This window comes from Protopterus annectens, chromosome 2.part0 (assembly GCF_019279795.1).
Source record: "Protopterus annectens isolate FY-2018-M chromosome 2.part0, PAN1.0, whole genome shotgun sequence".
Classification (NCBI taxonomy): Eukaryota; Metazoa; Chordata; order Ceratodontiformes; family Protopteridae; genus Protopterus; species Protopterus annectens.
The window spans coordinates 328,267,878-328,279,960 of NC_056728.1; the positions used below are offsets into that span (position 1 = coordinate 328,267,878).

Consider the following 12,083-nt stretch of genomic DNA (forward strand, 5'->3'; position numbering starts at 1 on the left):
AAGATGCAGCCGAAGCCATTTTCTTCAGTTTTTCTTGCCCCAGATGTCAGGTGCCTCTAAATATGTAGGCAATTCCAATTGCTAATAAAACATACATAAGAAAAGCAAAAAACAACTTACAGCTACCAGCAAATACTCCCCATAGGTAGTAAGGGTAGAAGACATATGTATGTACCAGCCAGAAAGAGGGGAAGGAGAGAGGGTAACCTGGACTGCAGCAGTGTATACACTCGAACATCTACATTTATGGTAGGTACAAAACTGTACATCATGCTGCAGTCATTACACTTGGGTAGAATCCCAAAGCTGAGGAAGGGTGGCTGGTTCTATAAGGCATTAGGGGTGGCTATAAGGCCCTGCAGCACTGCAGTGGCAAAGGCAGCTCTGGATTTAGAGTATAGAGGCAAATGGTAATGCTTGGTGAAGGTATGTGCAGAACTCCAAGTTGCTTCTTCCAAAATATCCTTGGTAGGTACTCCCCTGAGGTAGGCAGTTGAAGTGGCTGTTGCCCTGGTGGAGTGAGATCTAATGCTGCTAGGTACAGGTCTTCCATGTTATGTGTAGCAGAAATGTATACAATGTCCTATCCATTTTGAAATAGTCTGTTTTGAAATGGCTTTTCCCTGTGCTCCTGCAGCATATGCTACCAATAATTTATCAGATTTTCTGAAAGCTTTGGTTTTGTCCAATAGAAGTGTAACTGCCTGTGAATGTCTAAAGAGTGCAGTAGTCTCTCTCCTTTATTCTGTGGTTTAGGATAAAAAGTTGGCAGGTGAATAGTTTGGTTAGTTCTTAAAGACACCCTGTCCTGGTGGAAAATGAGGAAAGGTTCCACTGCCATTAGTGCCTGTAATTCTGAAACTCTTCATGCTGATGTTATTGCCAGGAGCAGAGCAGTTTTCCAAAGAGATATATTTTAATTCTGCTATGCTGGCTGGCTCAAAAGGAGGTAAAGTTAGCTTTTCCAAAACAAAGTTGAGGTCCCAAGTTGGAGTAGGTGCTCTACGGGGCAGTCTTATATTTTTAGCCCCTCTGAGGTACTGTTTTAACAGAGGATTAGAGAAAATTGGTGGATCCGTGTTGTAAAGAGCAGAGATGGCAGAGGCGTGGACCTTGATGGATGAGAAGGAGAGTCCTTTGTCCAGCATCTCAGTTAAGTATTGTAGTATCTGAGGAATGTTTGGGACAAGAGGGTCAAGGCTGTGAGCTTGGTTCCAGGCACAGAATCTCTTCCATTTATCCAAATAGGCTTTCCTGGTACTAGGCCTTCTGGCCTCCAGAATGACATCCATAACAGCTTTGGAGAGAGGCATTGCTTGCTTGACTAAGGAATCTTCCATGCAGCTAGGTTTAAGGTCTTTAGCTGGCTGTGTAGTATTTGTCTGTTGTGCTGAGTCAGCAGATGTGGGATTTGAGGCAAAATCCAGGGTGGTTCTTGTGCTAAGCTCCTTAAGATTGGGTACCAGTGCTGGCGTGGCCAATCTGGTGCAATCAGGATCATCTTTGGCTCTTCCTGCCTGGCTTTTATGAGTACCTTTGGCAGGAAAGGTAGTGGTGGGAAAGCGTATACTTGTAGGTTCTCCCAGCTGAATGAGAGGGCATCCACTTTCCATGCTTGTGGATGGTAACTCCTTGTGCAGAATTTTTTGTAGCTGGCAGTTTATTGGGGATGCAAACAGATCTATGTCCGGGCTCCACCATTTCTCTGTTATCATTCTGAATATTTGTGGATTCAATTCCCATTCATGGGGATCTACGATGTTTCTGCTTAAGTCGTCTGCCAGTGTGTTTTTGTCTCCTGGTAGGAATTGTGCTTGCAGATGAACTTGAAGGTTTATAGCTGTGTTCCACAAGGTCATGGCTTGTCTGCATAGGGGGTAGGAGTGAGTGCCCCCTTGCTTGTTTATGTATCACATAACTGTGGTGTTGTCTGTCTTTAGTAGTAGTTGTCCTGGATGCAGCAGGTCCTTGAAAGCTATAAGCGCATTTTGTACAGCTAACACCTCTTTTTGATTGATGTGAAGATGCCTTTGTTCTATGGGCCACGTGCCCTGAATACATTTGCCTGCCATGTATGCTCCCCAGGCATAATCCGATGCATCTGTTGTCAGTGTTTGCCTGGCTGTGGGTTGTGTAAAAGGCTGTCCCTTGTTGAGGTGACAAGCTTCCGTCCACCATTGAAACTCCTGTTGAAGGCGAGAGATTAGTGTTATAACTGTTTCCAAACTTTGACAGTGTTGAGAGCATACATTCTTTAGGTACCATTGTAGTTTCCTCATACGCAGTCTGGCATATGGAATTAGTAGTATGCAGGATGCCATGTAACCCAAGGCCTGCAGAATTTTTCTTGCAGGGAGTTGGGTCTTTGTTGCCATCAATTGAAAGTATTGAGTCAGTTGTCCTTGCTTGTCTGGCATGAGATAAGCCATCTGGGCCATTGTGTTCAAGCTGGCACCCAGGAATATAATCTCTTGTGAGGGCACTAGTTTTGATTTCTTTTCGTTTACTGTGTACCCCAGGCAACTTAATAACTTTTTTTACAAACGCCAGATGCTTTAGTAGAATGTCCTTGCTCTCTGCTTGAATCAGGCAGTCGTCCAGGTACGGATAAATTTGAATTCCTTTCTGTCTGCAAAATGCAATTACTGGTGCCAGGCACTTTGTGAAGACCCTGGGCACAGCAGATAAGCCAAAGGGCAATGCAGAGAATTGGTAGTGCACTGAACCCACTATGAATCTGAGGTATCTTCTGCAGTTTTGTCTGATAGGGACATGCAGGTATGCCTCTTTGAGGTCCAAAGTCATGAACCAAGCTTTCTTGCCCAGCATGGGAAAAGCTGCTGTAATGTCAACATTTTGAATTTCGGAACATCCAGATAAGTGTTTAGAGATGAAAGATCCAGAATGGGCCTCCAGGCTTTGTCCTTTCTGGGTACCAGAAAGAGTCTTGAGTAAAATCCTTGTCCTTGCTCCTGTGATGGTACCTTTTGAATAGCTCTCATATCCATGAGTGCTGTAATTTATTTTTGAGCCTCTGCCCATTGATTTGGTGGCAGATTTGGCATTCCTTTTAACCTTGGCAGAGTGTGAAAGTGGAACCTGTAACGTTGAAATACAAAGTTGAGAACCCATTTGTCTTTGGTGATCATTTGCCAATTGTGGTAGAAGAGTGCCAGTTTTCCTCCCAAAGGGGCTGTCAAGAAAGATTTGTTTGGCAGCTGTAGTGGGAAGTCATTGGAGGTGCTTTTTATATGATTATGGCCTGTCTTCCCCTTCTTTCTGGCCTGATGCAACCCATTGTCGAGGCCTGTAAATGCCTTGTGTTTGACCTCTACCCTCTTGGACATCTGTATCTTCCCCTTTGAGGTCTGTCTGTAATTGGAAAGGACCAATTCTTAGTTGGCCAGTTTCGTTTCTGCTAAATATAGGAGGCTGAACCTGTAAGAAATCCTTCACCATTTGCATAGATTTTGCCTTATCCTCCATTTTCTTTAATACCTCTTCTGCCTTAACTCCAAATAACACATCCTGCTGCAAAGGTGCATCCAATAATTTTGCTTTAATATGATCTGGTAACGTATGTTCTTTTAACCAAGCATGTCTTCTAATGACAGAGCCTGTAACTGCTGCTCTGCAGGAGGCCTCTAGAGAATCAAAACCACATCGCAAAGTATGCTTTCCCACTTGTTCAGCTGCATGCAATAAATCCTGCATTTCTTTATAATTAGGAGCATCTGATTCTGGAATCATTTTTTGTTTTAACTGAGACAGTAAAAATTGCTGATATTTTAGCATGTGAAACTGGCAATTTAAGACTCTCATTGTTAAAGTTGCAGACGTATATACTTTCTTTCCACATCTGTCTAATGCTCTAGCAAGGGGTCTGTGTTGAGGTAATAAAAGTAAGTCTCTGAGCCTTTTCTTGGATTCTGAATAATCCTGGCCTTCCCAGTGGAAATGCTCCCTCATGGTATGTAGGGTTTCCCCAAAGGAGTAGTCCTCAGGCGGTGAGGCTGATGGAATAGATTCCTCAGCATCAGAATCCTCATAAGGAGCTAAAGAGTATCCGAGGTCTGAGGAAGAATCAGAAGAGATGGACACCTGGTCGGATGAGTCATAGTCTGCATCCTGTCTAGGCCTTTTATCAGGAGGGGGATGGGACCCCCTGATCAGAGTGATTAGGTCTTCGGCCATTTTGAGCATTTGTTTCTTAGGCATGGAGGCCTGTCCTGGAGAATGCTGTATTTGTTTCTTTGACTTTAAAGGAGGCTTAGACTTAGCTGAGGGTTTAATGCTTAACTGAGTAGGTCTGAAGACACCCTCTGTAGCTGTGGGTTGCTCAGCTACTCCGGATCCCTCTGAAAGGTTAGTCTCGGTAGGCTGAAGAACTTGTGCATCCGAAGGCCCAGCCATCTCCACGTGGCAGTCAGAGGCGGCTTGTGGTTCTACAGAAGCTGTCATCAGTGGTTGCGAAGGCACCTCGCTGAAAACCGGAGAACCGGCGACTGGCCTAGAAGAGGCTTCGTCGTCAGATTTGGGCCTCGGAAGCCTATCCTTGTCTTTGCACTTTTTGTATATTCCGGTCGACGGGAGTTCCGACGGCATGGTATAATTGAATTTTCTACCAAAATAATATCGGGCAAAATCAAACCGACGTTTAATAGTGCGCTTGTTAAACCTAGCACAAAACCGACAACCAGTAACGTTGTGGTCAGGGCCTAGGCATGGGCTACAATAGGAATGAAAATCCTTATGAGGTATTTGCTTCCCACAAAAAATACAGTTATTAACTTTTACTGACATCGGTCTGAGGCAAGAAAAAGTTTCCCCAACGGGGTACTTAGCTTTGTAGAAGACTTCGGTTCTGGATTCGGAATGAAAATCTCAGGAGACGGCCGACCGGCACTTGCGAACTGCTTTTGCTTTGGGCACTGCGCTGCAAGAAAGACTGAAGAAAATGGCGTCGGCTGCATCTTATATACCCCTGTCGCACTGACGTCAGGGAGGAGGCGACAGCAACCGATGCCAGACCAAGACTTTGGAACTTAGGCCAACTGGGGAACCACTTGATGGCAGGATAACCCAAGTGTAATGACTGCAGCAGTGTAACACGATGAACCTCTAAGTAAAATGTAAAGTTGACAGCCGAGCCACTGCTGAATTATACAACCGGAACATTATTTTTGTAAACACTGCTTTAAAACAAGTTTGTTAAACACTTTCATCCACAGTCATATATGGACGTCCTCAGAACAGTTCTTCCAAATTTTCCACTCATTCTTAAACAAACCAACAGTGTCGACATCACTTCCGGTAAACAGCACTGAAAACCAATTGGTTTACTTGACCATGGATAACCAGTTTAAAAAATTTCAAAATGCTTGCTTGCAGTGGGACAGAAAATATTTCCTGTGTTTACTTCTGCTGTCCAGTTGGCTCCATATATTGACTAATATCCAACAGACTTCAAGGCTTCAATGCCAATTCCTAATGACAATAATAAAATCTGATAGGCACTCCTTGGCATGATGGCCCAATTAGAAAGCTTCAAAAATATTATATGGACTGGTCAAACAGACCATTCCATATTCATTTCTACAATCCCATCGTAAGTGTCCAATAAGCATCTGGGGTTTTCAAGGCCATCCAGCAGCAATTCTCGGCAACTTGCTACCCTTTATGATTGTACAAAGGACATTTATAATGGGCAAGAACTTGCTGTCCATAAACTATATGTGAACAGCTTTTGGGCAAAGTTTTTTCCAACATTAACTGTCAAGGTGTGAATCGATAAAATAGCTACTAGCTCAAAAAAATCCAACATGCCAAGTTGGATAACTGAGATCTAAATCTAGTCATGATCACAGTAAAATATCTTCTGATTTGCATCACCCGGATAGTATAAATTATTTGAGCTTCATTGTTCTAAACTTGAATATACTACTTATTAAATATTTTTATTCAGAGCCAAGATGTTCCTGGGCATTCTAATGGAGCTGCCAATTTAATTCTCTGGGCTCCTGAATACCCAACTAAAAAGCTTCAAAATGTCTGCCCATATTGGGTTAAAATATTCCTATGTTTACATCTGCTATCCAACTGGCTCCCTATATTAACAAATATCCAATAGATTTCAAGGCTTGGCTGACAGTTTCTGACGATAACAAAATCTGATAGGCACTCCTTGATGTGATGACCCAATTGGAAAGCTTCAAAACTGTCATATGGACTGGTCATGTAGACCATTCCATATTAATTTCTACAATTCCATCATAAGTGTCCAATAAGCATCCAGGGTTTTCAAGGCTGTCCATAAGCAATTCTCCACAACTGGCCACAATGCTTCATACCAGAGTCCTTGGTAATCATAGACAAGTGATCGTGTAAAGGCTTTTTATAGTGGACTTAAACTTGTTGTCAACAAACTATATGTGGACAGATTCTGGGTGATGCTTTTTTTTCCAACATTGCATGGCAAGGAGTGAATTGATTAAAAAAAAAATCATTTGTTCAAAGAAGAGTCACCATACCAAATTGCCAAACTGGGATCTAAAACTAGTTGCTATTACAACAAAACATCTTCTAGTTTGGATTGCTCGGACAATATAAATTATTTGAGCTCCTTTGCCCTAAACTTCAAAATACTACTTACTGAAATATTTTGATTCAGACCTGGGGGGGGGACCTGAGCATTCCGAATTTCCAATTTCATTTGCTGTACTCCAAAGTTTTGTTCCCATGGGCCACCTCTATGGTCAGGAATAACTTTTTCAACAATTGAAAACCTAATTTTTTCAAATAACTCACAAATTTGTGTATGCTTAAATAGTGCATTGTTTTCATTCTTTTTCTTGATGTAATATAAATGCTTCTACATCCTCCAATTAAAAACCCTTTCAGTTTTACCTATGTAACAAAAGCTCCAAATGGGCTGCATAAGGCTATGTGAACAATACATGTTGAGCCACAATTATACAACCCCTTCAAGCTAATCACCATTTTTGGCTTTTCCAAAGTTATTGTACCTCCTTTCAAGATATATTCAAATTAGTTACAATGGTTGCATATGGCCATGCTACTAACTGGCTAACCACACCACAAATCCTGCCCCTCAAAGATACTTTTTAAGTTTAACTCCTTTTATATGTAAAAACGGGTTCAGCTCCTACAATCTTTCTTGCTGTATTCTCCTTAGTGAATACTATCAGGTGCTTGTTAATTTTCTTTATTTCCTTATTTAATGGGTGGTGTGGAAGGCCCGAGCTTCTATCAAGCCTCTGAGGATCATTTGAGATGATTAGTTCAGTTGGTGGCATCGGCTGATCTTGACTGTCTTTGTAAAATGACACATTTTTATGCCACTAATAAAACTGTTGGGGTAACCACGTTCTTGAAACATTTGAAATAACTTGGCACCGTTGATGTCAAATACTTGATCGCTAGCAATCATTTTTGAAAGCCAAACAAAATGGCCTTTTACCAAGGACTCTCTCTGAAAAAAGTACAGTTTTGTACCTACCATAAATGTAGATGTTCGAAGATCCACATTGCTGCAGTCCTGACACTTGGGTAGTCCGCTGTCCACAGTCGATGTCAGATTGCTAAAAAAAAGGTCAAAACAAAAGACAGCAAACAAAAACACAACCCAACTTGCCTTAACTATATATACAATATATATATACAATATACATAATATATATAACCCAACCCACACAACCACCTCCAACTATAGAGAGCCCTGGACTTAGTAAAAAGTGGCAGGTGATAATGCCTAGAAAGTATGCACAGAACTCCAAGTAGCTTGCCCCTCACGTCTACTACTAAGAATCATAAGAAGATCCGATCCACCCCTTAGTAGGTAGTAGTAAACTTCTTACTACTTTTGGAGGTTGGACCTGCAAAATAACTTTCTGCATGTCTGCATAGACTTAGCCTCTTCTTCCATTTTCTTCAACTGTCTCAGGACAGAGGACCACACAACACATCAGATTGTAAGGAGCATCTAAATCCTTTTTATGTTTCAGACAGAAATTCCTGATCCCCTCCTCAAGGGCTGCCTCACGAAGAACAGTCCCAGTGGCAGCCACGCAGGAGGCAGAAAGAGGATTAAAGAGAAGCCTCTGTAAAACATCTTCCACTACATCCTGAAGCTGGCCCTGGCCTGCCCTTAAGCCTAGAAGAAGGAGGAGAGAGGGCCACCTTAGGAAGGGGAGGGAGGTATAGTAACCTGAGAAGCCCCCCTCACTGACTTGCCTCCTGAGAGGCCACATCTTGCAATAATAAGGTCTCACCCTGGGAGCAATGTGAGATGAAGAACATCTGGGTGGCTGCTCTGATAGTGCAGGTATGAATTTGAAAAGGCTGTTTTCCTAAAAATAAAATAACAACTGGACCACATACTATGAAATCATGCTTTATTAAAAGACTTTAGTCTTTTAATAAAGGGTGTGTTCATAGTACGTGGTCCAGTTGTTATTTTAATTTATTTTCTTTGGTGTTTTTTTTTCATGGTTTCCTAAAAATGTTGGAATGAAATCTCCAAGTATCCTTGTAAATTCTTACAATTAGGTAAATGAAAGAATCGCTGTTTACTGAGTGGGTGTATTTCAGAAAAGGAGAGCAAGAGTTGATATACTTAATAAAGTTATCCAATTTCTTATCAGTGCTATTCCACAAAATGAAGATGTCATCCAGGAAAGTACAGCTGTGTACACGTACCATAAATGTAGATGTTCGAGTGTATTCACTGTTGCAGTCATCACACTTGGGTTATCTGCCATCAGGTAGCCCTCAGATGGCCTGAATTCCAGAGTCTTGGGATTTCTGCATCGGTTGCTGTCGCCTCTTCCATGACGTCAGGTCGTCAGGGGCATAAAACATGCAGCCGACGCCATTACATCAGTTTTTCTTGCCCCAGATGTCAGGAGCCCCCAAAATAGGAAGCTATTCCTTGGTGTGGAACACCTCCATTAAAAAGTAAATACCCCTGCCATAAAATATGGCCATAAAGAGGATAGGTAGAAAGGATATAAAAAAACAGGGAGATGGAGGGAGGGAAACCAGGACTGCAATAGTGAATACACTCGAACATCTACATTTATTAAGTGTACACAACTGTACTGTGTTCTTCGTGTTTCACTGTTGCAGTCATCATACTTGGGTTGTTTCCCAAAGCTGAGGAAGGGTGGAGGCAGTCAAGAGGTGTTACGGCTGGCTAGCAGGCCTTGTAAGACTGCTGTAGCAAATCCACCTCTGGAAAGTGGTAATGCTTGGTGAAGGTGTGTACAGAACTCCTGGTTGCAGCTTCCAGGATGCCCCTGGTGGGGACCCCCCTGAGAAATGCTGTAGAGGTTGAAGTAGCTCGAGTGGAATGAGTTATGATCCCCAGAGGGGTAGGTTTTCCATGGTGCTTGTAGCAGAAATGGATTCAGTGTGCTATCCATTTGGAAATGGTTTGCTTTGAAATGGCCTTGCCCTCTGCCCCTGTAGCAAAGCTGACTAGCAGCTGGTCAGATTTTCTGAAAGGCTTAGTCCTTTCAAGGTAGAACCTGAGCTGTCTCTGCATGTCCAAGGAGTGCAGGATCTTTTCCCCTTTATTCTGAGGATTAGGGAAAAAGGTTGGTAAATGGATGAATTGGTTTAGAGCCACACTGGATACCACCTTGGGCATAAAGGAAGGGTTAGTCCTGAGAGAAACCCTATCAGCATGGAAAATAATGAAGGGCTCCACCGCCATTGGTGCCTGTAACTCAGACACTCTTCTTGCTAAAGTAATAGCTATAAGTAAGGCTGTTTTCCAAGAGAGGAATTTTAACTCTGCTGAAGCAGCAGGTTCAAAGGGGGAAGTGTGAGCTTCTCCAGTACAAAGTTAAGGTCCCAGGTCAGAGTTGGAGCTCTCCTTGGGGGCCTTAAATTGTTAGCTCCTTTCAGGAACTGTTTGATGAGAGGGTGAGAAAAGACAGGAGGGATCAGTATTATAATGAGCTGAGATGGCAGAGGCATGAATTTTAATGAATGAGAAGGATAGGTCTCTGTGGAGTATCCCTGCTAGATAATCAAGGATTTGAAGTAAGTTGGACACAGCTGTGCCCTTCCCTTGAGACCGACTCCAAGAACAATATCTTTTCCACTTTTCAGCACAGGATTTCCTAGTACTAGGCCTTCTGGCCTCAAGGATGACGTCCAGCACCTGTTTGCTGAGGGATGCTGGTGGTGCATTTGGGGAATAAGCCAGGCTGCAAGGTTTAGGGTTTGCAGCTTTGGATGCAAAATCTGTCCCTCTTGCTGAGACAGCAGGGAAGGTGTGTCATGTAGGCGCCAGGGTGGCACTGCTGTCAGACTGCGTAGGAGTGGGTACCAGTGCTGGCGTGGCCAGTCTGGTGCAATAAGGATTGCCCTTGGCTTGTCCTGTTTGATCTTGAGTAGTACTCTTGAGAGGAGGGGCAGATGAGGTAAGGCATAAATTGAGAAGTTTTCCCATGTAAAGGATAGGGTGTCCACCTTCCAGGCTCTGCTGCGAGAGTTGCTGGTGCAAAATTTGCTCAATTGGTGGTTTTGAGGGGAGGCAAAGAGGTCCCCACCTCTGGGTTAGAAGTTTGAATGAGTCGGGGTCCAGTTTCCACACGTGATGGTCCAGTAGATTTCTGCTTAAGTTGTCTGCCAGTGAATTTTGCATGCCTGGCAGGAACTGAGCTTGTAGGTGCACTTGGATGCTCAAGGTTGTGTTCCACAGAGCCATGACTAACCTGCAGAGTGGGTAAGAATGAGTTCCTCCCTCCTTATGTATCACATAACTGTAGTGTTGTCTCTCTATCAGGAGCTGTCCTGGACGGATAAGGTATTTGAAGACTGTCAATGCATTCTGTAAAGCTAGCATCTCTTTTTGATTGATATGCAGGGGAATTTGTTCTGTGCTCCATTTGCCTTGAATGCATTTGCCTGCCATGTGAGCCCCCCATGCATAGGATGGGTCTGAATGGCAAGGGGTTGAGTGAAAGGAAGTCCCTTGTTGTGGTTGCATGCTTCTGCCCACCAAAGGAACTGTGCCCTTATACAAGGTATGATAAGAATCACTGTTTCCAGGTCCTGAGAATGTTGACACCAGAGATTTTTTTTAAGTACCACTGAAGTTTCCTCATATGCAGTCTTGCATATGGAATTAGCAGAATGCATGAGACCATGAACCCTAGGGCTTGCAGTATTTTCCTTGCAGATAGCTGGGTTTTGCTGGCCATTAGTTTGAAAAAGTTTATCAACTGGACCTGCTTTTCTGGAGTGAGGAATGCCATCTGGGAAGTAGTGTTCAAGCTTGCTCCCAGGAATACAATTTGTTGGCTGGGCACCAGTTGTGATTTCTTTTCGTTGATGGTGTATCCCAGTGAAGTTAGAAGTCCTTTTACAAATGCAAGGTGCTGAAGTAGCAATTTCTGACTGTCTGCCTGAATCAGGCAATCATCCAAGTATGGGTAGATTTGAATATTTCTCTGCCTGCAGTATGCAATGGCTGAAGCAAGGCATTTTGTGAATACTCTGGGCGCAGTAGATAAGCCAAAGGGAATTGCAGAGAACTGATAGTGCATAGAGCTTGCCCTGAAATGTAGATATTTTCTGCAAAACTCCCTTATGGGGATGTGCAGATAAGCTTTTTTTAAGTCTAGGGTGACTAACCAGGCATCCTTGGCTAGCACAGGAAGAAGCTGGTGCAGTGTAAGCATTTTGAATTTTGGGACCACCAGAAAGGTGTTGAGAATAGATAGAGCCAGGACAGGGCACCAAGAGCCCTCTTTTCTGGGCACCAGGAACAGTCTGGTGTAGAAACCTTGTCCCCTCTGTTCTACTGGAACAGGTTGAATAGCCCTAGTATGGAGAAGAGGAAGTACTTGCTTTTGCGCTTCTGCCCACTGGTTTGGAGGAAGGTCTGGCAACCCGCTTGGAGTTGGCAGTGAGTGGAAGTAGAATCTGTATCCCTGGGATACAATGCTTAGAACCCATTGATCCTGAGTAATGGACATCCAGTTTTTTGCATGAAGGGTGAGTTTTCCTACTAGGGGCACAAGTACTTGGGCACGGCTGGGAGGGATAAA

The 12,083-nt window shown here is 43.3% G+C and overlaps 1 protein-coding gene across 1 annotated transcript in view; it reads right to left on the reverse strand.

Annotated features, from left to right (window-relative positions):
- LOC122793087 (long-chain fatty acid transport protein 6-like) overlaps window positions 1-12,083 on the reverse strand; it is a 1,586,067-nt gene that overhangs the window by 1,057,781 nt on the left and 516,203 nt on the right. The window lies entirely within an intron of this gene.